The following is a 27924-nucleotide window of genomic DNA, read 5'->3' as shown; positions in this document are numbered from 1 at the left end:
CAAGTTTCAATTTGAAAAATGCTCCCGTTGAAAATAAAAAGGGGACAAACAAAACCCAGGAAATCCCAACACAGGGATGAGTCAGATGGCAACCTGTCTGCTAAGAGTCATATGCTTTTCTTGACCAAAGCTAAGAAGGCCCTCTTCAGGAGCTGCGGCTGCCTCCACAGCTCCCCATGCCCACCGAAACTTATTTGCTCTTTAAATACAGCTCCTCCATCTCTACCACTTCAGGACACCTGTGGTCCAAAAGCTCTCTCATGCTTTGGGGAAGGGGAGCTGCCTGGAGAGGTGGAGCAGTGGGCATCAATACACTGCATCCAGCTTAAGTTCACTCTTGAAAACTAGCTTGTAGAGAGAGTCCTGCTCGCCCTTCGTTTAAACTTTTCTGGCTTTTGTTACTTTATGTCAGATGCTTAGCTACATTTAAAGGATGTTGTGTTGTTCTCTTCCCTTTGGGGCAAGGGGTAGGGAGAACTGACTACTATTTTGAAGCGACTCACTAGAGAAGCTTGGGGCTCTCCCTGGTGTGGACGTCCACTCCAACAAGCTTTCCACTCCTCCTGACGACTTCTCCTCAAAACTCAATTTGGAAAAGTTCTTTTTTAAAAACCCAGCATCGGCCTGGCCCCTTTTGCTTGGCTTTCTGTGGAAATTTTCTTAGTAACCATTTTCAGCTGAGGGAGTTTCCCAGACAATTGTAAACTGGAAGCCCAGCAGGAGGAGGGGAGGGCTGCTCCTGTACTAATTAAAACAAAGCCTGCTTGTGTTAAGCCGGCCTGCTGCGGAGGGCTCACAATGCAGGGGCCTCCCAGGCACCAGCTCTTAAGTCGTCTGCAGGGACTTACATTTCTAAATACAACTAAAGTAATGCTCCTTTGTGGATTCTACTTCCCTTGCCAAACTGGAAGAAGGTGAAGCTGCCCAATGTTTGCTTTTGAATGTGGTTGTGCCCAGCCGCAGGGCAATGCTGTCCTCACCAAAGGCAGGGCAGCCTCGGGTCGCTTCCTTCCCAGTACAAGGGGGCTGCTGGGAGCCCTTGCAGATGGATGCCTGGCTCCGCTGGAATTTGCTGTCACTCTGGACACTGATGTTTAGGCAGAGATGCTTTATCGTTCTTCTCAACGATGTGTCCAAGTTTCAAACCAGAAAGCGTGGCCTCAGCGAACTCCCCAAGCTCTCTGTGTGCCTACAGTGACGTTAAAATCGCTTGCCAGGTGAAAGAGAAATGAACGAACATGGCTGGACTTTGTCGTCTAGATTTCAGAAGCTTCTAATGTTACATAGGTCGCATGGACTTTATGCAAGCCTGGCCTTAGGTGCAGTATTCCCTTTATGGTGTGAGTGACTGTTCTGTTTCCTTGCTGTTCATGTCCACGATTATTTTATAAGCCCCTTTGCAACTTGGTGTGATTTGACTTAGCCTGTAAAAACGTGGTGTTATACCTGATAACAGAGTAAATCCAATGTCAAAGGAAAAACTGAGCTCAGGGCTGGGCGGGGGCGGGGGCGGGGGCGGGGGCGGGGGCGGGCGGGTGGGTGGGGGTACTAGTGAGGCACAAAACTTGAAGTGCAGAACCTTGGGCAAGACAGGAAACTTTCTTTTGACTTTCGGGATTTTTCCAGTGTGATTATCTACAAAGTAGGACGCCAAGTTTGATTTCAAAGTTTTATGAGGTTTCACTGGGGCTCAACTAATATTTGGCTAGGCCCCTCCCCCTCTCTCTCTCCCTCTCCCTCCTCCTCTCCCTCCCCCCTCTGCCTTCCTCACCCTCTCCCTCTCCCTCCCCCACTCCCTCCCCCTATCCCTCTCCCTCCTACCCTCTCCCTCTCCTTTCCCTCCTTTGCTCCCTCATTCCCTCTCAAGGCAGGCTTAAAAGACAAGGTGTAGCATCCGTTTCCAATTAAAGTAATAAAAATTTAAACTGTCTCCCTCTGGGCCTGGTGCTGAGCCAGGTGAGAAAATGGTGGGTGGGGTTGCTGAGAAAGCAAGAAGGTGAAAAATCCTCCTCTGCCTGAAGTTACTTTACATTTTAGAGGGTTGTCCTCCCTGTCCCATAAAGAAAGTTAAGCTGTGATATCTCTCTATTTCATTTGTTTTCTATACAATCCAGTTCTCTTGAAATGCTGCTAGTTGCCTAGGACCCTGCACTTAACTTATATTTTCTCTGTGTATTTCTGACTTGTGTTCAGTCCCATGGGGGTAAATATTTGATATCTAGCCATTCCCTGGGGCGGCAGACCATTGCACTAAACACTGAGTGGTTTCACTGCACCAAGAGGTGCAGTCAAGCTCCAGGGGATAAACAGACATCCATAAATAACTGCTCAGAAATAGTCTAAGAAATATGTCCGGCACAGAAACCCTGGCCCAGTAGAGTCTGTTTTGTTTACTTGCATCAAAGTTTTCTTTGTCTCGATCTGCACCTGACATAAAAGCACCCTCGGCCAAATGAACACTTAAAACAAAGCAAAAGCAAGCGGGGAAGAAACCCCACCCAAATTGAAATTAACCAGGGCTCGCTCTGTGAAAGCCAGCAGAAAACAAACTTGCCTGGCATTCTCACACCTTGAGAGAGTGGTGGGAAAAGGACTAGGCTGTGGGGGATTTCTGGCCCTGCTTGAATATTCATGTGCCCTGACTGGAGCCCCTGTGTTGTACAAAAGCACTGTCAACACCTGACTTTTACAAAGAAGGCCCACAGTGGTCAGTAAGGAGATGTGCCACAGGCATCTCGTTATGCCAAGACCTAACCCATGCAGCAGCACTGAGATTACTTGTTGCTTGGCTTCCTGGCTTCCCCATAATTTTTCTTTTTGTTTTTTGGTTTGGTTTGGGTTTTTTGTTTGTTTGTTTGTTTGTTTTTCCTGAGACAGGTGTTTCTTTGAGTAGCCTTGGTTGTCCTGGACTTGCTTTGTAAACCAGGCTGGCCTCAAACTCACAGAGATCTGCCTGCCTCTGCTTCCCTGAGTGCTGAGATTTGAGGCGTGCATGCACTACCATGACCAGTCTCATTTTCTGAACTCTAACTAGATTATAAATTCTATTTAAAAATGTATTTATTTATTCACTTTACATCCTGATCATAGACCCCCCACCCTCCTCTCCTCCTCTTCCGCTCTCTTCCTCTATTCCCACCCGACTCCAGTACTCCTCAGCAAAGGGGAAGCCGCCCCCGCAACCACAACCCATCCTAGCTCATCAAGAAAAGAGTTGTGTTAATCTTCATATTTTCCAAGCCATAGTTGTTCGGATGCAAAGAAATAGTTTCTTACCTGGGCATGGTGATACAGGCCTGTAGTCCCAGCACTTGGGAGGCAGAGGCATGCAGACCTCTGTGACGTCAAGATCAGCCTGGTCTACAGAGTAAGTTCCAGGGCTACACAGAAAAACCCTGTCTGGAACAACAGCAACAAAAATAAAAAATAAAAATAAAAACATAGAAAACAAAAAGAAGGAAGGGAATAGGGGAAATAAGAAAAAAAAGACGAAGAAAAAAAAAAAGAAAAAAAATTCTCCTTTCTGGATGTTTGAATTATTTTATTAAGATGATATTATAGAAAGCAACATTCCTTGGTAGGACAGTTGCCATTTCCCCCATGGTGAGGCCACTCTCAGCATCAGCATCACTAATTGTGTCTAACCCATAAAGTACCCTAACAAGAAAAGATTTCGTGAGAACAGGCAGGTGGCCTCCGAAAACACACTGTTCGGCAGGCAACATTACTAAAAAACTGCTGCTACCTTCAAGCCCTTAAAAAACTTGCATAGAACATTTCAGGCTTGTGTTAGGTTTGGTAGAGGAACCAAGAATCCTTATCTACCCAATGCTAAAGGGAGACTGCTTTATTCTAGAAACAAAGTAAACAAATCTCTATTAAATCCTAGCAGAATACTAAAGCTTTAAAAACGGATATTGTTATTTTAAATTAGTAGTCCTATCCCAAGTCAATTATAACAAGCTGAAAATCTATTCTGTAAAATGAAGACATGTAGGAGAGACCATTTTTCTTTCTATATAATGTTCATATCTAGGTGTGAAAAAAGTTTACATTTCAAGTAACTTATTACTTTAATTTAATCATTTTCAAGGTTACCTCAGCTTTTGGGGCTAACATCCCATTGTTTGACCTTCTGTTGCTATTTCTCTTTCTTTCTCCTTTAGACGGCATCTGGGGTATCTTCCACAGAAGCTCATCCTCTGCATCATGAAGTGCAGTGCACCAGGACTGTCTGACTCCTTACCTGCCATCAGATGAAAGACTAACTCAAAATAAAGCATAATGTCCAAATCAGCTTCTTAACAATAGTACAAAATCATTGTGGATTTAGGTCAGTCAAATATTTCTTAGCTAGGCACAGATAAATTACTAAAAAAGAAAACTGTCTATTTAAAAACTAGATTATAAATTCTTAGAAATTCAAAAATATTCTTGTTAAGCTTCATAGTTATCTTTTCAAGCATAAACTATTAAAGAAAATGTTATAACAGTTGGGAAATACTCCCCAGAAAGGTTCATGTTTTAAAGACTTGGTTCCCAAGTGATGGTGTTATTTTGGAGTGTTCTGGAAAGTTTAGAAAGTAGCTGGAGCAAGTATGTCCTTGGGAATATGTTCCTGAGGTCTGAATCTTGAATCTTGAATAATATTCATCTCTCTCTTTGTCTTACTTTCTATCATCTCTTTCAAATTCTCTTTCTGCCTCTTGCCCCACCTCTCTTAGTGTGTGTGTGTGTGTATGTGTGTGTGTGTATGTGTGTTTTCTTTTCCTTCTTCCTGTCAGCTACTGTGATGTTCTGTCTCACCAAATACCTAGAATCAACAGAGCCCAAGTCTATAGGCTAAACAATCTGAACTGTGAGCCGAAATAAGTGTCTTCTTCCAAAAATTATTGTGATCAAGTATTTTGTCACCAAATACTTACCTGGCATAGAAAAATAATGGTAATGGCAAACCCCTTCAGAATCATAGGCCTTTCATCCAGTCTGATTACACAGGCCTGAAATTCTACAATCCAGAATGTTAGGCAGGAAGATTGTCTGAAGTTTGAGACCAGTTGGACAACATAGCAAGAACCTGTATAAAAAGAAAAAAATTACAAAACTTCTTAAGAGATATTAATATGAATTTGGACAAATTAGAGATTAGGAGAAAATTATATAGCATATATTACCATGATTTGTATCCAGAATATACAAGGGACTACTACAACTAAGTAATATAATAAAACTATTTAAACATGAGCAAAGAAAGGTAAGGACATTTCATTAGAAAGTCGTATGAGACAAATAAGCACACTAAAAGATGCTACATTATATTAGTCATTAGGGAAATCATAGTTAGTAACACACTGAGATACCAACTTGCTCATGTCAGGATATATTAAATAACAGATTTAAATCAAATACAAGTTCTATGGGAATATGATATGTAAAACTGTAAAATGACTCTAGAAACAAGCTTGCATCATTATAAATACTGTTAAAGGTAAAAACCTACACACTGCACTAGTCAACCCAATCATTTTATCTCTAGATATGTACCCAAGAGAAATAAAGCATACACGGCAGAGCTATATATCATCATACACATTCCTATACACAAATACCAACTTTAATGGACAGATATATTTATAATCACCACCAAAAAAATGGACATAAACCCGAAAGCCATCAACTGGCAAATAATAACCAAATTGTGACATATTGAAGCATAACACGCCACAGAGAATTAAAAAAAAAAAAGGACAACAACTGCAGTAAGAATGGGACTTAAGCATTATGCTGGAAGGAAATGGACACAAAGAGCCTATTGCATGATGCTACTTCATAACGTAGACAAAGCAGATACTGGAAAAGGCAAAAGTTCAAAGCATAGGACATATACACGTATGTTGAGTTGGTAGAAGGAGGGGTCCTGACTCTAAAGGTGAAGAGGTCAAGAATTTCAGAGAATGATGGAAACTGTTGCCTGGATTCTGCTTACATTATTGTCCAACATTCAGTACTCATGCTCCAAATTACAACTGAAAAGTTTAGACAGTATTGTTAGAAAATATAAGCCATGTAGTCAAGTGAATGATCATTCATGTATGATAAAAATACAAAAAGTTCACACAAATAAAACATTGACATGATTTATTCCTTAATGGGTCATCCCTAAAAAGGAATCAAAAGAAGAAAATTGAACTAGAATAAGTGAGTGGACCAAATAATAAAAATGATGATGATAATAATGGTCATTGGAAAAGAGTTGGTAAGTATATCGTGCACTATATAAAATAATTATTTTAAGACATACAGTACAATAGAAGTGAAGTACCCAGAATATAGTTACATGTAAGATGGAAGAAGAAAAATAAACAGAGCATGTAAATATCCCTTTATGATTTGGGAGTAGGATAAATTTTCAATAATAGAGCAGGCCTTAAATCTAATCAGAAAGTAGTTGGTTACTCCCATGACACTCTTGCCACTACGACAGAACTATTGTGAGGCTGATCTTTATTGTACCTTGCAGAGTTCACAGCTGAGTAATATTGCTGATTGCTTTTCTCCTTCGGTAGCTCGCAAATCACCTTCTAGCCTGCTAGCCAATAGCAATGCAGCATCTAAGTTCATAATAGCTCAATTTCATCAAGTTATAAGACCCAAGAATGTGATGTTTTTAGCAATAAGTCTTACTAACCAGTTCTGGCGGTGGCAGGAGCAATCATAATAGCCTATAATGTTCATAGGTGTCTATGTAACCCCGCTTAGCAACAACTTCAAAAGACCTAATACATTCTTGGCACTGGACTTTTTATTTGATAGCACTGCTCCCTATTATAGGTTAACTCAGTGTAAACTCTATGTGTATGTATATATATGTATATATATATATGCATATGTATATATTTAAATTATGTATGTATGCACATGTATATGTTATAGGAACTCATTAAAGGAGCAGGTTTCCATTAGTGTTATCAAAGGCCTTTAGTGTAGCTGTCCCTCCTAAAATTCATATCTCTTCTTTGCGCTGCCATCCCTATCCTACTTAATCTTTTTTTCCTCTATCAATCCTGATTCCCTATTCATAAAAAAAAAAAAAAACCTAGCAAAATTATACACAACAGTTGATACAAAAAAATCTCGCTTTAAGAACTCTCCATATCTTCCAATGACTGAACAGTAGAGGAGACTAAATAAATAAATAAATGCAAATAATTTGAATAAATGAATGTAATTAATATTGTGTTTATAAGATTCAAACTTTGGACCTTCAAATTTTACTTTGAAATTTTTTGGATCTATTAAAGCATAGAAAATACCAATTTGAGAAATATTTATTTCTGGGAGAAACGAATGTGACTTCCTTATGTTCCTGTGTCATTGCGCTGGTTATGTTTGGAGGATTGTGACAAAGCATGTGCAGGCACAACTTTGCAGCTTGCCTCATTGCATTCACACGTGTAATGTCTTTTTAAAATACATATTATGGCAGCTGAGGAGAAGAAGACTCAGATGTTAAGAGTGCTTATTGCTCCTGCAGAAGACCGAGGTTCAGTTCTCAGACTCTATCTGATGGCTCACAAACTTCTGAGATTCCAGGTCCAGGAGTTTGTAATTCCTCTCCTGGCCTCCTTGGTCCTCGGGCACTCAAGTGCTGCACAGATACACAGGCAGGCAAACATCCAGAGACATAAACTACATTTTAAAATAAAATACCTATTTTAATTTGACATGAGTTATTAATTTTGTGATTAACCAATCACACATCTGCAGATTCTGGTGGAAGCTCTTGCCTCCCTTTGTCTATCCCTCAGAGAAAAGTAAGGGGTAAACTGATAAAGCTTTATTCAGGCTGGGTGTGTGTCTGCTGTGAGGAAACCTTTCCAGCAGTGACTGTGGCTTATTCACCCTTCAGACTCTGCCCTCCCTCCCAGGAAGACAGGGTAGGTAGAAAGACTCTCAAACGCCTTGAGTGTTACATACTTGCAACATCTTCTTTTCATAATCTTCGTTTCAACACTTCAGCATTTTCTCTGCCTAAAGCTCCGGTCTTGTCTACTTTGCAAAACAGAATCTTCTTTCTTCTTCTTGTTTCGCTTTGTTCTAGTAAAATCATTTGAATTCACGAGTAATCGAATTGAACAGGACATTTTTATTTTCTTTAAAACACCGACTAAATATTATTTAGACTAGAGCCTGGGAGATGGAAAAAGAAACAAGGTTCAAGTCAAATTTGGCCTAAACAATCTCAATCTTACAGAAACTTCAGGCAACTGAAGTACCCTCTGGAGAATAACATTTCATGCTTAGGAAGAAGTTATTTACTTCGTGCAGGAAAATACTTCACTCCAAAGAGGGACCCTGGTTCACCATAATATTGAGTTTGGCCTATCATGGGACTAGACTTAAAATATTTTATGTTCTCAATTTATTTTTGCTCACATCTGGATTAAGGATAATTTTTCTAGAACTGAATTAGGGAAAAAACTCTCCTGTCAAAACAGCATGCCATATTCTTTATGGTAAACATTTTGGTCTAATTATAACGGTTACCACTGGGAAAGCCAATTATTTAAGGTGGGAGTCCTAAGTGTAATTTCCTCACCTTTTGGTAAAACCACAAACACATATCAGCTGAACTCTGCTGTAAGGAAAAGAGGCATTTCCACTGACTCTTCCCTGGAGAGACTTTACCTGTGGCTAGGGGTTGTTTCCACAGGCTGAAAAAAAAAAAAACCTCTTTTCCTGGCTGTGGGGACTTGTGGTGGCCCACTGAGGTTGCACAGAGTTATTTGAGTTGCACTTTTGGTTGTACTCACATCCTTCAGCAGGGTCCTAACAAACAGTCCATTATCTTGCCCAGGGCTTCATTGGCAAAACCTTAGGGAGAGCTATTGCTGAGCTCCCTCCTCTCTGTTCTGGCGTTTGCTGCAGCCAAAAGAGCAGAAGAGAGGGATTCCCTCTTAGCCTGGTGCCAGATGCTTTCCTGGTTCTGTCTTGTTTTTATTTCCCTGCTGGGCAGAAATAAAGAGTTTTTATTGTCTCAAAGCATAACTATTCAAGCTAGAACTTTAGTGGCAAAACTTACATCAACTACCAAAATAGAAATAATGTTACATTTGTTTTAAAATGAGCATCCCCATGAAGAGCTTAACTGTAATATATAGAATGAAATTTTACATATTTTTCAATATAAATTTAGTAAACATATACTGTGTGTTTGCTTCTGTGATAAACATGAACATGATACTATAAAAAAAAGTAATACTTGTCTTATTCAGAAAAGTCATATATTCTTCTGGGAAATGAGTAAGAGAAAAAAAGACAGGCATGCAAGTATACAATTGCAGTACATATGCACATCCTACTGAAACTCAGCAAAATAGCAAGCTGTGTGTAGAATGCCTTCAAGTCGTAAGATAACAATTGATACATGCATAGAAGGGTGAGCTGAGTCATGAAAGAGAGAAAATGGCTGTTTATAAGAAACAGTGACAGTATAGAGAAAAGGCACAAGGCCAAAAATGGCATGGTGTGTTTAGAAAATGAGTTTGTGAGCATAAAGGGGGTTCAAGGAATAAAGTGACCTTAACGTCTTTAAGGGAAAGTCGGTAGCAGGCAACATTGTGCACTAAAAGGTGCTAAAGGTGTTGGCTTTATTCTATTTTTTAAAAAAAAATTAACTTTACATCCCAATTGTAGATCCCTGCCTCCTCACCTCCTGGTCCCTGGACCTTCCCTTTCCTTTCCATTCTCCCTTCCCTAGTCCTCAGAAAAGGGGAGCACCCCCAAAATCATCCAGACACATCAAGTCACATCAGGACTGAGAGCATCCTCTTCCACTGAGGTTTGGCAAGGCAGCCTCACCAGAGACAAGTGATTGAAAAGCGGGCAACGGAGTCCAAGTCAGAGACAGGCCCTGCCCATTGGATACATATGTGTAGAGGGCCTAGGTCCAGTCTGTGGTCCTTGATTTGGTACTTCAGTCTCCATATGGCCCCTCTCCCCGGGCCCTGGTTAGTTGACTCTGTTGGTCTTCTTATGGAGTTCTTATTCCCTCTGTGTCCTTCTATCCTTCCTCCTATTCTTCCACAAGAATCCAGGTGCTCCACCTAATGATTAGCCATGAGTTTCAGCTTCTGTCTCCATCCACTGCTGGGTGGAGCCTCTCAGAGGAGAACTATACTAGTCTCCCTTCTGCAAGCATAGCAGAGTATCATTAATAATGTTAAGGTTGGCTCTCTCCCATTGGGTGAGTCTCAGGTTGGGCCAGGCATTAGCTGAACATTTTCTCAGTCTCTGCTCTAACTTTATTCCTGCATATTTTGTAGGCAGGAAAAATCTGGACTCAAAGTTTTTGTAGGTAGTTTGGTGTGCCCCTCCCTCCACTACATGTCCTGTCTGGCTAGATAGTGGCCTTTTCAGTTTCCACGACCCTACCTACTACAAGTCTTACCGAGAGTCACTCCCATATCTTCCCAGGAGCCTACACTTCAGACTGTAGATTGGGAAAAGCTCTTCACAAACCCTACCTTCAACAAAGAGCTAATATCCAAAATATATAAAAAAAACTGAAGAAATATCAACAAACAGTTCAATTTAAATTAGGGTCCAGAGCAAAACAGAGATTTCTTAACAGAGGAATTTCCAATGGCTGAGAAGTGCTGACCTGGTGGCACTCAGAGGAAGGACAGCAGGTTACCAAGAAGAGACTTGATACCCTATGAACATATATAGGGGGAGGCAATCCCCCTCAGGGACAGTCATAGGGGAGGGGAAGAAGGGGAAAATGGGAGGGAGGGAAGAATGGGAGGATACAAGGGATGGGATAACCATTGAGATGTAACAAGAATAAATTAATAAAGGAGAAAAAAAAGATATGCTAAACATCCTCAGCCACCAGGGAAATGCAAATGAAAGCAACTCTGAGACTCCATCTTACATCCTTCAGAATGGCTAAGATCAAAAACTCAAGTGACAAGACATGCTGGTGAGAATGTGGAGAAAGTGAAACACTCCTCCATTGCTGGTGGAAGTGAAAACTTATACAACCACTTTGGAAATCAATCTGGTGCTTTCTCAGAAAATTGGGAATAACTCTACCTCAAGACCCAGCTATATTATTCCTGGGCATATTCCCAAAAGACACTCCACCATATAACAAAGCTTTATTCTTATATATTGTGGTTTGTCTATGAAGGAGCTGCTTAAGTACCATACATCGCACATTATTCTTGGTGCCATAGAAAACTTACTCTTAGATATCCTATTATAAGAACATGAGGGGAAAAGGACAATGATTTATACTGGACAGATGAGCCTGGACAAGTTATCAATTTTGCCTTCTCAAATTTATTTGCCTTCAAGAAAATCTCAATCAAAATATATAATTTTTCTGTGTGCAAATCAAAAAGCTGATTATAAAATTACATAGAAATGCAAACCTCATGGGATAGACAGTTTTTAAAAATCAAACATGGATGATTTGTGCTATTTGATTTCAAAATATATTAAGAATATAAAAAAATAAAAATATTGTAATGGTTATATTAATGGACACCTAGGATAGAGTCCAGAAATGCTGCATCTGAAGCATAGCTCAAAAGATCACATCAAGTGTTTGATAATCCGCACCATTGTGAGATCGTGGGAGCCTAAGAAAACAAAGTTGTATTACTTGGTCTAACCTGAAGCAGATAGTGGGACTTCCTCCTTTTCTCCTTTCCACTCCTTGTCTTCAAGAGGTGAACAGAGCTCCTTTCCCACATTACATCATGGTACACTGCCTCATCATAGTGCCAAAAGCAATGAGGTCAAGCAGACATGAACTGAACCTCTGAAACTGTGAGCCAAAAAGGTATTTCTCATTGTAGGTTGATTGCATCAGCTTTGCTCTCCCAGCAGCAGAAGGCTCACTAACTCAACAATGTATGCATTTGTGCACATAGATGGCTGAGTGTTTAAAAAGATACAAAGATGATACAGAGGAGAAATTATGGTTTGATCCATACTGTACTGAACAGTTTTATGTCAACTTGACACAAGCTAAAGTCATCTGAGAGAAAGAGCCATCACTTAAGAAAGTGCCCCCAAATTGTGTTATCTATATACTCAGTGGGGTGTGGTCAAACTCTCAACGACCTGCCCTTTAAGTAGAAATATGTCCTCTCCTTCCTGAACCCCCATAGGAAGCCATCAACTGTGGAAAGCAAAACCAGCAACCTTACTTCACTTTTTAAGAGTTCTCTCCAATGGCTTCCTGTTTAAGCTGATTCTTGGCACGTTGCGAGGTGGGAATTGCCAGAAATGCCTTTCATGTCCCTTTCTCATCTGTGCATTTGCAGTCATTGGTATCACTGAGTTTGTTTGTTTGCATGCTTGCTTGCTTGCTTGTTGGAGGGAGGTCTCAAGGGACGGGGACAGACATGGAAGGACTGGGAAGTGAATGTGATCAGGCATATTATGTGAAATTCCTAATGAATCAATAAAAATGTCATGTTGAATAAAGAAAGAAAATGCCTCTATATGCTTGGGCTGTAGTCAAACCTGTAGGGCATTTTCTTAATTAGTGATTAATGAGGGAGGGCTCAACCTGTTTTGAGGGGTGCTGTCCCTGGGCTGGTGCTCCTGGGTTCTACAGAAAAGCAGGCTGAGCAAGCATCCTCAGTCGCCTCTGCACCATCTTCTGCCTCCAGACTCCTGCCCTGCTTGAATTCCTTCCCTGACTTCTTCTGATGATGAACAGGGCTGTGGATGTGTAAGCCAAATAAACCCTTTCTCTCCCAAGTTGCTTTGGTCATGGTGTTTCATTAAAGCAATGATAACTTTATGGATTTATTGTTTTTCTAACTACTATAGAAAATAGTACCTGGTAAAGCATCTTAAAGATTGCTTTAAGCAATTAAGTGAGCTACAATGAGTGTATAACAATGACAAGTTTATTCACCATTCAACTCTTATTCTAAAAGTGATGCTTTTTGAAGGACTTGCCCACCCTTCATGGTACACTGCCTCATCATAGTGCCAAAAGCACTATGCCAAAAGGATGAGAAATATGACACGATGGCTATCTCTTTCTCCTGAAAGTGTCAGCTTTAATCCATGGATTCTTTGTCTTTTTGCTGTTAAGGCAATTTCAAACCTTAATGTCAGGGACATTTTTAGGTAATTTAGTTCTTTGTTGCCTGTACATTGTAGGGTGCTTAGCACCAGCCCTGGCCTACACCTTTTAGGTTCCTCAAAAAGGACTACTCAACTCTCTCCAAATAATGTTGGTCATCTCTTCAGCAGCAGGATTATTTTCATTGGGAAGCATTATCTTACTATTCATATGATCTGAGTTGGTCTCTCTCTCTCTCTCTGCATTCCACAGATCCCCAATCTCCCTGTTTGTGGAGACAGAACTGGGTCCTCTCTGGCCTCCCTCCTCATGTAAGTTGGCCAGTGCCCCTCCCATAGTCTCAATGCCAGAAAAAAAATGGCCTGTTTATAAACTCAAACATAAGATCACACATATTGCTGTTCCAGGATCAATGGTTTGTTTCTTTTATAGCCACAAAACTAAGAAAGGTGTCTTTAGTGTCTGTTCTAAAGTGAGAACTTAAGTACAGTGTAAAAATTGCCAGTATTAATAAAGACGAAATAAAAAATTAGATAAATGCTGTAAGGTGACTCATTTCACCATAATTTTATTAGGTAGAACCTTCTAATTAGCACATTAAAAATTTTTTTGTCCCACTAAGAATGAATCACACAGAAGCTACACGCCTGCTTATTCATCCCTGTAGTTCAGTCTCTTGGTTGCTAAACATTTGTGAGGGAGTGTACTATGCCAGAAGTATGCTCCTCAGTTGTCTGAATGCTTCTTTCCCCACCCCATAACAGCTGAATATAGAAGAGTAAGAAACCAAAGATGGACATTCTGTTCTTGAGAGCAACTTTAGAACAAGGGATGCAATTAGGATTCATGTTCCCCTTGAATCAGATCTGTGCTTAACCTTCTCCTGAGCAAACAGGAAATGCTGCTTCTGAATCACTGATTGGTGGTACCCACACTACAGTTCCCAGGAAACAATGTTCTCTAATTCTCGAAGATCTCTAGACCTCTACAGTGTTGAGGTAATCAGTTATACTCCCAAAGCTTGGCAGCGCCATGATGTCTTTAGTATCTCTCTCTCTCTCTCTCTCTCTCTCTCTCTCTCTCTCTCTCTCTCTCTCTCTCTCTCCCTCCCTCCCTCTCTCTCTCTCTCTCTCTCTCTCTCTCTCTCTCTCTCTCTCTCTCTCTCTGTAAGTTTTAGAATCAACATTAGTAATGAATTGGTGTAATTAAATAAATTGGAGAGTCTCAAAATGGAGATTATCTCTGATGATGTCCTAGAAGCTATAGAAAGAAATTATGGAGCAGTTATTTCTGAGTTAAGGAAAAAAGGCTCTAAAAATATTATCCTTGCTTCATTCATTGTCTGCAGTCTTTGTTTAAGTAATAGCATGGCTGTTTTGTCTAGTTGCTTGCTTGCTTGCTCTTTTGGTTTCCCATGTTCTGTGTCACCTGCCTTTTCCTCTTTGTCTCTATTTTCTCTTGATGCTTCTATGAGCTCTTATCTCATAAACTACTTTCTTTCTTTTATTTATAAACACAAAATATTTCTCATCCTGGCATTCAGACTGTGCCTTTAGCCGATTGTAAAGAATCACACAGTAGAGACTATAAATTCACTGCCTCTCTTCCAAGTACCTTCGTTATCCTTAATATCGCCCTACAGTAGTCATCCATCCTAAACCAAGGTCCCATTTCCTCTCTCAGGAAGATATATGTATGACTCAGCTAGGGCCAATGTTCTATGGATTCTGCATCCTTGCTATCCTTTAAAATGCTGTCATCTTTGATTCTCTTAGTTCCAAAGCAGCAGCTTCCATAGCAGCATCTCTGTGGGCTTTGGCAATGACCTCTATATTGTATATCTGCCTCATCTGCTGCAGAAGCTCAATTTCTTTTGTGATCCCTTGCATTGACAGAGACATCATCATCATATTCTAAATGAAACATGGCTATAGTTCCATCACAGCCTCATTTTGCTTCTTAATGGTTCTTTTCGTCACAGCCTGCCCATGTCAATCATGTAAGACTCTGCCCACTCAAGAGAGGCCTCTCTTAGTGCCACTCCTATGTCTTTTCTTTGCAGCTCAACCCAAGTTGGAGTAAATTTTTTCTCATAGTTTTGATCATGGTGCTACTAGAACACAGCTCTGTGTATTTTTTTTATGATCACATGACACCAATCTATGTTTATTATTTTTAAATGCACTATTCATCTCTTGATGAGCAACTAAGTTGATTCTAGTTCTTTGATATAGAGAACAAAGCATCAATAAACACGGAAGTGAAACTATCTCCATGATAGGATATGAAGTTCCCTGGGTATATGCCCAAGAATGAAATAAAAGGATCATATATTAGTTCTACTTTTATTTATTTATATATTTTTTTAAATCTCCAAACTGGTTTTCACGATGGCCATACTAATTCACACCCTTACCTTCAGCGAATAAGGGGCCTTAGTTGTCCATCAACAATTAGGATGAGTAGTGAAAATGTGCTATTCAGGTATAAAGAAAAATAAAATCAAAGAACCAAGTTTTCAAAAAAAAATGGATGACCTCAAAATGTGTGCTATTAAGCAATATCATGCAGTGTTAGAAAGAAAAATTCACATGTTCTCCATATGTGAAACCCAGCCATAAATATATGTGTAAACAAATGTGCACATGGGAATATGATAAATGTAGAAAAAAAGAACAAGTTATGCCAAATATTAGTGAGCAAAGAGGGGCTGAATGCCGGCAATGAACACATTATGAGAAAATAATATATAGAGTTAACCATTTTTCTAATCCTGAATCTGTCATGGATTTTTCACTTTTGGTGGTAGATAAGCTAATATAATATATTTGATAGTGAAAGTATAAAGTTCAGCATGAAGCTACACAGTTTTCCAATGGCTACTCTAACTATATAGATGTTCATTTGGCAGTATAATCTTTGGATATCATTAATTTCTTCTGTTTGATTTTTTTTATTTGTACCACTTAAAACATAACATTTAAAATAAAATTGAAAAAGTATACCCAATACCTTTATGTTTTTTCTGAGACTGCTCTAATACACCCTTTAGAAATACATTTATTCACATTTCAAACAATCTAAACCAACTAAGTTGAAGGGCACAGGGATAGCATTACAACCAGCCATCCTTAGAAATACCTTGATCAGACATATTGACCATTACCTAAGTCAGAGCTCTTAGGGACCCAGAGAAGTTGGATACAACCTCTAGCCGTACTCTTGAACTCTAAATTCCCCCACTAAAACCTCCTCTTCCTTTTTCTCTTGGAAGACTTGTGATTTGTGAATGTGTGTTGAGGATGCTAAACTCTGTAACTTGTGAAAATGAGGAAGGCTTGCATGTTTCAAATACTTCTTTATAAGTAATGTGACATGTGGATTTGGGTGTGTAAACTAATCATGTGCACCTTGACTTCTTTTCTGCCATTTATGACAGAATGTTGCTACTTGTCTAACAGATTTGCTTTAAAGGTTAAGTGAATGAATACTCTGGAAATGCAATGATAGCATCTCAGTCATAGTAAGCAGTCAGTAAAAATTAGTTATTATATATAATGAATCTGTCTCCCTATTTATAAATTCTAGAAGCATATATTAGTGACCCTCTACTATTGACAGAACAATGAATGAAGACAAATCACAATAATGTGTAGAAGACTTCACAATATACTGAGTTCATGATAGCTCATTTGCTATGGATTTTAATATTCAGAAAATAATTGATCCTTGGAACTGGGGAGATGGCTCAGTAATTAAGAGTGCATGCTTTGCAAACACAAGGACCCAAGTTAAATTCCAGCACCCAAGTAAAAAGGTTTGAAAAGGAAATGGAGACAAGGTAGATCCTGAGAGCTCACTGGCCAGCAAGCTTAATAAAGATTGTACACTCTCTGTTCTGTGAGTGACCCTGTCTCAGGACAAGGAAGATGCCTGATATCTTTCTCTGGATGCTGCATGGATACACATAGGTGTGCATATTCATGTGCATGTAACACACACACACACACACACACACACACACACACACACACACACACACACATCACCACCACCACCACCATTGAGAGGTCAGGGGTGTTTAGCTACATTCAGTCAGAGAGAGATTTATTTCAACCCTGAGAACTTATGAAGGAATTTGAAGCTGCTGCCTTGTTGGTGGACAGCAAGTCTATTACATGCTTTAAGATGACTGATCTAATCTGTGCCACGTTTTAAGGAGGGGCACTGTCAAATCCTTTAAAGAGAAGAATTTCTCAGTGCTCTGAAAGACTTTTAACATGTCTTTTCACTGGGTGCTTTAGGAAAGCAGCTTATGTTGACCACTCATTCCAGGTACTTTCTTTGTACCGAGGAGACATCACAGCTAAACTATATGACAGTGGCAACAACAACATAAAGTAAAGAAAGGCATTGTACAGACTAGTAGAACCACTGGGCAGCTGTGTTCTAACATGTCACTACTAAGTGTCTTCTGTGATCTCTCTCAGTCTTGAAACCAAAGCCAAAATGAAAAGGGAAGAGTGAAATCGATGGCAGCCACCTTTCCAAGTAGCCAATGTCTGGCAACATGTAGAAAGACCATTTGGTTATGGTTTAAAATTTCCCTGCTTTTTAATCTCTGTTTTTTTTCCACCAGATTGCATCTTGCATGGACTGCATCTTGCACGGGAACTGCTCTATTGTGACACAGTGAGAACTGTATCAGCAGAGCTAAACCTGAAGGAAGTGTGGGTGCTCAGAGAATTTAGAGACTGCCTTAGAAGGAGAGGGAGCACTGGCTTAGGTCAATATGGTATGGTGGGGCTCTTCTGGATGAAGACAAAAAATGTGCTTTTATGCAAGAGATCGATTCCGAAACAAAAACATCGCACCTGCCTTACGAAGACGCCCTCAGCTTCCACAAGGGCCTGGGAGAAGGAAGGCCCTTAGAGAGTCCTCTGGGAGCAAATGACATCAATGTGTTTGCTAAACATTCTTGACCTCATGCCCTCTATAAGAAATGGCTTCTTTCAGTTCTCTGAAAAGCTGTGATTCGCTGTCCAGAACCTTAACTGGCCTATCTCATCTTGTTGAAGATGGGTGTGGTTTGATTTTTACGAAAGAAAGGTCAAGGTGGCAAGCTTAGCTGCCTCCTCACGGTGACGCAAACACCGTGTACCTTATTTCTGCCTCTAGAATCTCCTACTGGGAGAGCACATAAGAGATTAAAGATGAAAGGTTTTGAGTGTCCAAAAGCCACACAGGAAGTAGTTCCTCTGCTCTTTGGTTTAGCACCTATCCTACTCTGACGTAGTAGGTTCCGCACAGGCTGGGAGCCCTGCTGTAACAAGCCGAGCAATCCCACCACTGTTGCTCCAGCTATCTAAGCTTGAGAATTTATTAGTTGTGAACGTTCATTTTTGTTTTTTCTGGTCTAGTGCCAGTAAATAAGTCACCCAAACTCTGGCTGAGTGTCATTTGATAGGAAAAGGCTGGGATCACAAGGAAGCCTTCTGTCTTTCAAGCAAAAAAAAAAAAGAAAAAGAAAAAACAAAAAAGAAAGAAAAAAAGAAAAAGAAAGAAAAGAAAAAAGTTGCTGAGGTAAGCAGTGTCAAAGCCAGCTGCATCAACATGAAGGCCTTAAGATAAATGAGAGCTTTCACTGCTGGGTATGAGGCTCTGAGCAAAGGGCCCTGCAAGCCTCCTCAGACCAGTGCAGCTGATAGAAAGGACGTGGCAAGGGGCAGCTCTTCCAAGCTCTTAGCTTTGATAAGAAATAGTCTCCATTTCTTCATTCAGCACGAAAACACAGTTCATCTGCAGGGAGACTAGAGGTGAAGTGTTGCTATACACAGGCACACACTTACACATACATAACCACATCTGTATAGAGGTAGAAGCATGTATGAATGCATGCAAACATCATTTCACTACCATTAGGAAGAAAATAGGGGGATTTCTACACTCTGTGTCAGTGACCCACCAGCAGGCTGGAGGGCATGAGGCAGTGGGCCAAAAATAGAGTGCACAATTGTTAGGGGCTATTAGGAGACCCAGGGTGGGGGAAGAGGAGGAGGAGGAGGAGGAAGCTGCCTGAGCTAGAGACAGGGACTGCTTTCTCCACAGGCCATGGGAGCTCCCTGTGACTGTTGCCAGGGCAATGGCTGGGGGATTATCAGGAATGCCTGGAGACGGGCATCCTTCTTTTGGACTCATGGATGGAGCAGAAGGGGGTGGATGGCTTTTCTCTTTCTGCTTCTTCTTTTCATATTCAGCAGATTAGACTGGCGGGTTGCTGTGGCGACCATGTGGAGGAGGGCTCCCACACACCTGCACCATGAGCAGAGCAGCCAGTGTGGACTCAGACAGTCCTGGGGGCAGATTTTTTGCTGTGGGACTCAAAATCACAACAACAAAAGAAGAAGGAAGAGAAAAGGAGGAAGACAGAATGGGGAGAAAGGGAGGGAGTAAGAAATGACCCCTCTAGTTCAAACAATGTTGCTCTTTAACAAATCGGGAAAGAAACCCACACGACACAGATTGTACCCCAGAAACCCAGAGGAAATCACTTTGCAGGTCTACTGAGGTGTGATGGCAAGCAGGGAGGTGCGTACCTGAGGACCCGCACCCTTGGCACCCTTGAACGCAGCCTGTTGGGTGAGTCCACGGTAGAGGAAGACAGTCTTGTCACAGGGACTCCAAAACTACACCTCTTAAGACACAGCTGAACGTATTCTGATTATCCAAAACGAAAAGAGATTTGCACAACCCCTCCAATGGAAAGAGTGCAGTATAATGAGAAAAACAAGATCACTCTGCTTCCATTTTCAGTACCCAAAAGGGGGAGAGGGGAGGGGAGGAGATGGAGGGGAGGGGATGGATGGGAGGGGAATAGAGGAATGGGGAGGAGAGGAGAGGGGAGGGGAGGGCAGGGAAGGGGAGGGGAGGGGAAGGGAGGGGAGGGAGGAGAGTTGAGAGGAGAGGAGAGGAGCCTGGAATGATGCATCGATGCTCTCCCCAAGTCCAGCGGTGCCTTTACAATGCTCTGGCAGCCCTCCAGATCCTCTAATGAAGAAGTCAGCTGTGCGATGTCCCAGCCTCACCTCCCCTAGACAACTCAGTCTCTGCCTAAGTCTTCCTCCTTCCTCCCCCTCCTCTTCCCATCTTGTGCTTGCCTTCTGCAGCACTGTCTTTGTTTCCATTAATAAAACATTACAATCCATTAGCCTGTCCAAAGCACTTTACAATAACAATATTTACAGAAGGTTAAATAAAATATGTATAGAGAGATTAATAGTGACTGAGCAACAGACCTTTTGAACTTCTGACATGCTGGGTTGGTGGGGTAGTCTTTTTGTTTTTGTTTTTTTTCTTAAGTTGGATTCTTGGGCTGCTCCAATATTTTTTAATATCTCCAAAGCCCTTTAAAAGAAAAGATAGTAAGAAAATAAATAAACTAAATTTAAAAATAAAATGAAACATTCTTTTTGTTTCCAAGGATTGTTAATGTCTTTTCAAGCAATCTGGTTAGTGGGGAGTGAGACTATGTGTTTCACTTTCAGAGTGGCTGAAGCCAAGAGCCTTCCCTTGAGGTAGCTTATCCTGGGGACTAAGACAAGACAGCCACTTGCTCACCCCCATGCTCACAGACGGCACTATTCCCAAAGCTCTTCAAGTCTTTCCCCCCTCTTCATTCAGGCCCTCCAATATTGACTTAGTAAGATGATCCGGTCCCTGGAATCCTTCCTTTTATAGACTTTATATGAATTTCCTGACTTACATGTTACAAAATAGTTTTACGAGAAAAGCATCTATACATTAGGTCAGAGGTCAGCCTTTTTAAAGGCCTACTAACTGTTCTGAGCTTTGCAGTCCTTTTAATCTCTCTGCTAGAGATATAGCTGCTTCCGTAGTACCAAAGGAAATCATGGGCAACATGTAAATGAAGGGGCATTTCTTTGTTTTAATAAACCTTGTTCACAGGCTAGGTGGTTGATGCAGGCTTGTAGTGACAGCTCCATGGGGGACCGAGGCTAGAAGATTGCAAGTTCAGGGAAGCTTGGGTAAGTTAGCAAGATACTGTCCTAAGTTAAAATGTAAAGTCAGGTTGGACATATAGGCCAGTGGTACAGCACTTACACACAGCAATACTGGAAACAAACGACAAAAACAAAAGCCTCCTTTATTTACAGAAAGAGCAGGGCCATTTGAAATGCAGGACAGTTCCCAGCTCTTGTCTGGACCTGTGGTCTTCCAGATGTAAGCTGAGTGGAGTTTTGTCCTTCTCAGCAAGATGTCACTAGTCCAAGGCAATTGTTTTTCAGTCCCTAGTCTTACTAAGCCCAAATGAACAGACCAGTTCTCCTGAAAAGATGCTATTTTCTGCTTCCATCCATTAACTACAAACTATGAAGGCCAAATGCTCTGTAGAACAGTCGTACCCCAGGCCATTCACATGCCTTAGAAGCAAGAAGTAATGAAACTGATGACATAATGGTTATAAGTTTTATGGTAGAATCCCAGAAACACATAGGTGTAAAAATATAAGAAAAACCCATTTGCTGGTACAGTCTTCAGACTTGGATTATTGCCAGTTTGATAAAGCCATGGGCATCATTCTCTATTATGGGCTGTCCTCCCAAACCCCATGGCTGCTAGAACTGCCTATTACCAAAGGCAAAGAAAAATGTTGGCAAGGACATAGAGCGAAAGGAACCCCGGCATATTACTGGTGGAAGCATAAATTAGTATACAGCCAGTAGGGATAATAGTATGAGGCTGCTCAAAAATTAAAAACAAAGCTGCCTCTTGACCCAGAAATCTAACCAGAGATATTCAAAGAATGTGAAATCAGTTTGTCAAGAGATAACTTTTCCCATACGCTATGTCAGCATTTTGTACAGTACAGAAACATTATGTCTATCACCAGGTGAAAGGATACAGGAATGGACAATATATAGTTATCTAAACAATGACTTATTAGTCCACATTAAATAAATCTTATCCAGTTTAGGTGCACATGCCTTTAAGTTCAACATTCAGGGAGCAGAGGCAGGCACATCTCTGTGAGTTTGGGGCCAGCCTGGACTACATAGTTGTAGAACAGCCACAGCCACATAGAAATATCTGTCTCAAAAAAAAAAAAAAAAGAGAGAAAGAACGAAAAGAAAAGAAAAAGAAGAAAGAAAAGAAAGGAATAAAGGAATAAAAAGAAGGAAATGAAGGAAGAAAAAAGGAAAGGAAAAAGAAGAACAAGAGAAAGAGATAACCTTGTCTTCTGACATTTTGTGACAATACGGCTATACCTAGAGGACTATGCTAACAGAAATATACTGAGCCAGAAAGACAAAAGCCATATACTCTCAGCCATATGTATGATCTAAAGTCCTGGAAGTCACAGAAGCACAAAGTGGCATGCTTGTTCTATACAGTCTCAGTTCTATAGAGGAGTGTTCTGGAGGTCTAAGGTAAAACAGTATGTAAGTACAGTTAGTAAAACTGCACTGAATATTTAAAGTTCACTGGCTTCAGTATTCTCATTATGAGGAAAAGAAAATGGCTGTGTGTATGTGTGTGTGTGTGTGTGTGTGTGTGTGTGCACGCGCGGGCGTGCGGGTGCATGCGCTAGCACAACTGCACATTCACATGCACACATGCACACAGATGACATTTGATACCTTAATGATACACAATATTTATTTGTCAATTGTATTTTTTGAAGTTGGGGTAAATTATAGAAAAGTGGAGAATATTCCTTTATTTCTATAGAAAGATCAAAAGAGTTCAGCATATCAATATAGATAACTCAAGAAGACATTTAAGACAAAAATCATATAGGGGAAAAATAAGGTTCAATTTTCTGAAAATGTTAAGTATTCAGGAAGGTCCAGAAAGGGAACATTTTTCTCTCCCTGCTCATAAGACTGATACAGGTGGGAAGGCACTCGATGGTCTCTCTCTTTGGTCAGGTCACACCATTATGCTCTTATCTTTTATCTGTGATCAATGCAAAATACAACCATTTGGATAAAATTAGTAAATGTCCAAACTAGATCTGAATAATCCCTATAGTGAGGAACTTTCACAAAATAACATGGCTTTCCAAGCCGTCATTTCTAGATGTAGCCATAACCAAAAAAAGTCCTCTAGCAAAAATGTTGAGGGTCTGATAAAGTCATATGTCAATAGATTATCACTTATGGAATTAATGCCCATCTTCAAGAGGCTGAGGGAAGCCTTTTTGTCCACAGCTAAGACAACAGGGCCAGTGAACATCAAGATATACTTAAGTGCTTTACTGGGGAAATGTTAGGTAGTGTGGGAGGGCAACACTGAAATGTAGTCATTTACTGAAATTGGATATAGCAAAATGAAAACACCATGTAGCAGCAATTCTGTGTGCTCTGCCAGGTTGACTTTGGGGCAGACACCTGGTGAATTTCCTTCTAATAGAGGGGATTGCCTTGGGCAATTTTGCACTTATTGTGACTTCCAGCTCATCTTACATTCCAGTTCTGCACAGTGGGACTTGCCTGCTACTGTGGGTCAGGATTATGGCTGCCTCTAATTGCTATTCCCATCTGTTGTAAAAGAAAAAGCTACGTCTTTCTTCTTTTGACAAAAGCAGGGAGAAGGATAATATGCCAAAAGGAAAAACATTTTTATTCACTCAAATTAATAGATAACTAGATAGTCCGACCAGTTGCAAAGGGAATCAATTTAGAAGTAATAAATGTTTACTGGAAAGTACAATTTGACTCTTCAAGTCAATGGCTAAAATAAAACTAAAAGTTTATTCCTTTTGTCAGAGACAGTTTTGCTGAGGAGAAGTAGAGGGACAGGGTGGACATGATGCTGTTTACTCAGTGATGCCAGTGTGTTCCTCCTCCTCTAGTGCCTGTGGTGTTCCTGTAGAGTAGGTGTCACCACTCTGATTATAGACATGGAAACTTGGTCTCCAGGAGCTTACAGTACTTCCGTACATCTTTGGAAGGCAAAATTAAGAGAAATTTTGGTATTGAAGGCTTTTAGAATGCTGTCAGCAAAAGTAATGATTTCTTTCTTAAAGGAAATCTTGTAGGAATGTAATTATACAAAAAGAATTTTGAGACCATCATCAGCTAACAAGTGGTCAGAATTACCATGAAATATTACAAGGTCTCAATTCCATAAATGAGATTTAACTGAAGGCAAGAAGTAAATATGCCCTTGGCTTATTCATTTGGTAATATCACAGCTGTCTTTGCACTATTCACCATAGTAGCCTAACCTCTCCACTTGCTGAGATACAGGGAGGTGTATAAATGGAAAGAAATACAGCTTTGCCAGAGAAGCCTCTTTTTGCAATGGCTGGTGGTTAGTACATTCTCAAAGCACCAAGAGTAAATCAGAGATGTGTGCTCAGCCCTAAATGGGACATCTACATGACACACACACACACACACACACACACACACACACACACCCATCCGAAGGCCCAGGAAATGCCACAGAAAGAGTGTAAAAGCTGGAGAAGAGGCCTATGGAGCACTGTCTTCTGAATATCGTTTGGCTGATGTATCACTAACACACAGTGGCTGCGGGTACCTGCATGAGACCTGCGTGCACAGAAAACAATACTTAAAAAATGAAATTAAGTGGATGATTGTTAGAAAACAGGGAGACCCTCTCCTTAGCGGGGCTTAGAGACCAGGAGGAAAAGAGGATAAAAGAGGTCAGTGGGAGGAGTATGTTCATGTATGTAAACATGTATGAAATTATCAGGGTTTTTCTATGCCCACATCTGCTCTGAATAATGAACTGGAGACCTTTGTATTTATTAAAATCTTTAGGCATATAGCTAGGCAGATTCTGTTATTCTAACCTGACTTACTGACCTAGCCTGTATCCCACCATGTGACCCATGACCTGCTATCTTAGTATCCCATTAGCACTTGCTTCTTCATCCATATCCCTATGGCAACTGCTTCTCCCTTGGTCCCCATCTGAGACTCCCTCTTCCTGGGCCTGGAAGTCCCACCTAAATTTTCCAGCTCTCCTATTGGCTGTTTAGTTCTTTGTTTGACCATTCAGAAGGTAATGGAGAACAATGTTTACAAAATACTAAGATAGGAGATGCTTCATATTAAAAGACAATACCAAAGTCTGGCCTGCACTCAACTCTCTGGTACAGAAATCAGCATTTGAATATACAAGGATAATCTTTGCCCGGAGCATCAAAACATCACTCCAACATTAAACAGAACTGATAACAATGAAATGAATGATAAAGTGCAGTGATCTCATTTAAAAAAGTGAAATATATTAACGTTCCCATTGTCAGAACACTGTACTTGAGTCATTTCTGGGAAAATATTAAATACTGTATTTTGGTTTTCAGATATTGAAACTATTGCTGAATTTTTAAAAGTCATTTTTAAGTGAATGAGATGTACGAAGTTCTCAAAATTACCACAAAAATTATAACTCTATGAGTAGCAATGTCTCAACAAATATTTTTATGTTTATAAATAATAAACATGTAGAAAGAAGTAGAGAAAACATTATTGTTTCTCATAGTGGATTCAGGATGCAGAAACATACCTCTCTGAAACTGGGCCATGTAATGATGTGACATGCACGGGACAAGTGTCTTATGGAGTGATTGGGGACTAAATGGACTCTAGAAAGAAGAATGGCAACAGAATGTAGATGATTGGTAAGAAAAATATTTAAAAATCAATACAATTAAGAAGGAGAACCCAAAAGATTAAATATTGGAATGAGGAAGGATGAATGTAGGTCTAGACATGAGTTACGAAAGAGAATATAAAGATAAATGGTTTTTTCGAATTCTAACTCTGTCACAGATTTATTTTTGATCTAGTGATGGCTGTGTGCCTAAAAATTTGCTCAATAGTGTATAAACGTGTAAAAGTCAACAGGAAGCTTCCATTCCAAATGGCTTTTCTGACTGGTAGTTAATTGAGATGTGTAGACATTGGGTCTGGTTAATTTCAGCATGTGTGATTTTTTTTTTGAAAGTTTTAAAAAATAAACTATGAAATAAATAAAAAGTTAATCAAGAGGTTTTACTCTCAGCAGTAGGATCAAAGAATATCTAGCCTCTAAAAAATACCCAGTCTTCTTTCTGCCTTCAACTTCGTGTGTCTGCAGTTTTCTCTTTCAGTTTAATTTGGGTCTAATACTTGTGGGTTCATAGTGTACCACACAGGCAACTGCACATAGGAAATAGATAGACTTAAATATACTGGGACCACATTAAATAAGACTAGATTACAGGTAACTGTTGTCACTTTGGAAACTGTTAGGAGAATAAGCACTCATTCTGTCGTGACCATCACTTCATACTTGCCCAAAAGTGATTCAGTTTGGAAGATATCAGCTCATGCATTCCCATTTCTGACTATGGTAATGTTATTGTATTCTTACTGTTTTATAAGATAACTGTGCCTTACAATTTACTTAATTCTAACAGCTCAGTTTAATTTGAATTGGGATAAGCAACAGCATCTTGACAGATAGGCTAAAAGACACTAGAAAAGGAACATAAAGTCTTTTCTTCCAGGGATTTGGTGTATACTGAGTAGACCAAGAAAATCACCAGGCCTCCAGGAAACTGCAGGCTAGGACACATACCAAGTGTTTAAATATGTAAATCAAGCTAAGAATGGTCCAATTAAATATGGTCTCTCTCCTTATGTTGAATATAATACTGAACAAGTATTTGATTTTTAGCCTCACAGAGGAACAGCAGATGGAGATCTGGTTTCTGTTCATTCGTTGCTCCATCCTGAGTTTGAGGTGCTTCGTGCACCTGCCCGTGACTGACTTGCACCACTCTTCCTCCCACACTTGGCCTCTGTCACACTCGGAGGCAAATATCATTGTTATAGCCCATCACCCAGAAAGAGGACTCTGAAGGTGAAGCCAACACTGGTCTGTAAGGGCAGACAATAGATTGTAAGAAGAAACTGTAGGTAGAGTCTTAAGTACCTGTAAGTAGAATAGAGGTGAAAATAAAGGTGAGGTCAATGCTTGGACTCTCTGAGGCTTTACCATAGCAGAGCTGCATGGCCTGAGCAAAGCCAGAGGCAGGTCCTCCAAGCACTGCTAAGCCAATTGTCATCGATTGGACCAGAGCTGTACAGGTGCTCCTGGGTGTCAGCAAAATCCTTTTAGGCTGATTTTTATTGATTAGCATTTTCCAACTTTCATGAAGCTAAAAAAAAAAAATCATTTCCTGTTGCTTATTTTGTCAATAGGAAAAAAACATGAAAAAAGCTCAATTTAAGTAGATTAATCCTCTTTCCCAAAGTTACAGAGATCTGGCACACAAAATATTGTTATTTCATCTTTAATAAATAGAAGAAAACCACTGCATTATATTGTCTGTAACTCAGAGGTATCCAAGTTTCAATTCATTTTTAATAATGCATCTTGCAGCAAGTTCTGTACTGTCCTGTTTCTGTTTCTGCCTCTCACTGCAAGTTGTAGAAATCACTCCACTTTGTTTCCAACTTTGCCATTTCATGTTTTCTTAAATGTACTTTGGCCTGTCTGTTTATAATAACGGTTAATAATTTACTGCTTCAGCTGGTGCCTAAGCAAAGCTTTGATCTCAGTGCCCATGATGTCTTTCAGGTACATGGATTATCCACTGCACAATTCACTCTTGCCCTTGTCTTTTTTTTATTATCTATTTTTTTCTCTCTATATCTCTCTGGAAATTTACTCTTAGTTTGAAGCAGTGATATTCTTGTTCTAATGTAAATTACATGGTATATCTTTTTCTGAAACATTGCATTTATAAATCAATCAAAGGATAG

General features: G+C 40.1%; 1 long non-coding RNA gene across 1 annotated transcript; it reads left to right on the top strand.

Annotated features, from left to right (window-relative positions):
• The first annotated feature begins 776 nt into the window (after positions 1–776).
• Positions 777–4296, top strand: LOC311592092. Its single transcript, XR_014777289.1, has 2 exons — positions 777–1319; positions 4167–4296. It is a non-coding gene; the product is annotated as an uncharacterized lncRNA (long non-coding RNA).
• The last annotated feature ends 23628 nt before the right edge of the window (positions 4297–27924 follow it).

This window comes from Acomys minous (genome assembly GCF_964271855.1).
Source record: "Acomys minous genome assembly, chromosome: 1".
Classification (NCBI taxonomy): Eukaryota; Metazoa; Chordata; class Mammalia; order Rodentia; family Muridae; genus Acomys; species Acomys minous.
The sequence above is the reverse complement of the archived record's forward strand: the minus strand, read 5'-3'. Positions and strand labels throughout refer to the sequence as shown.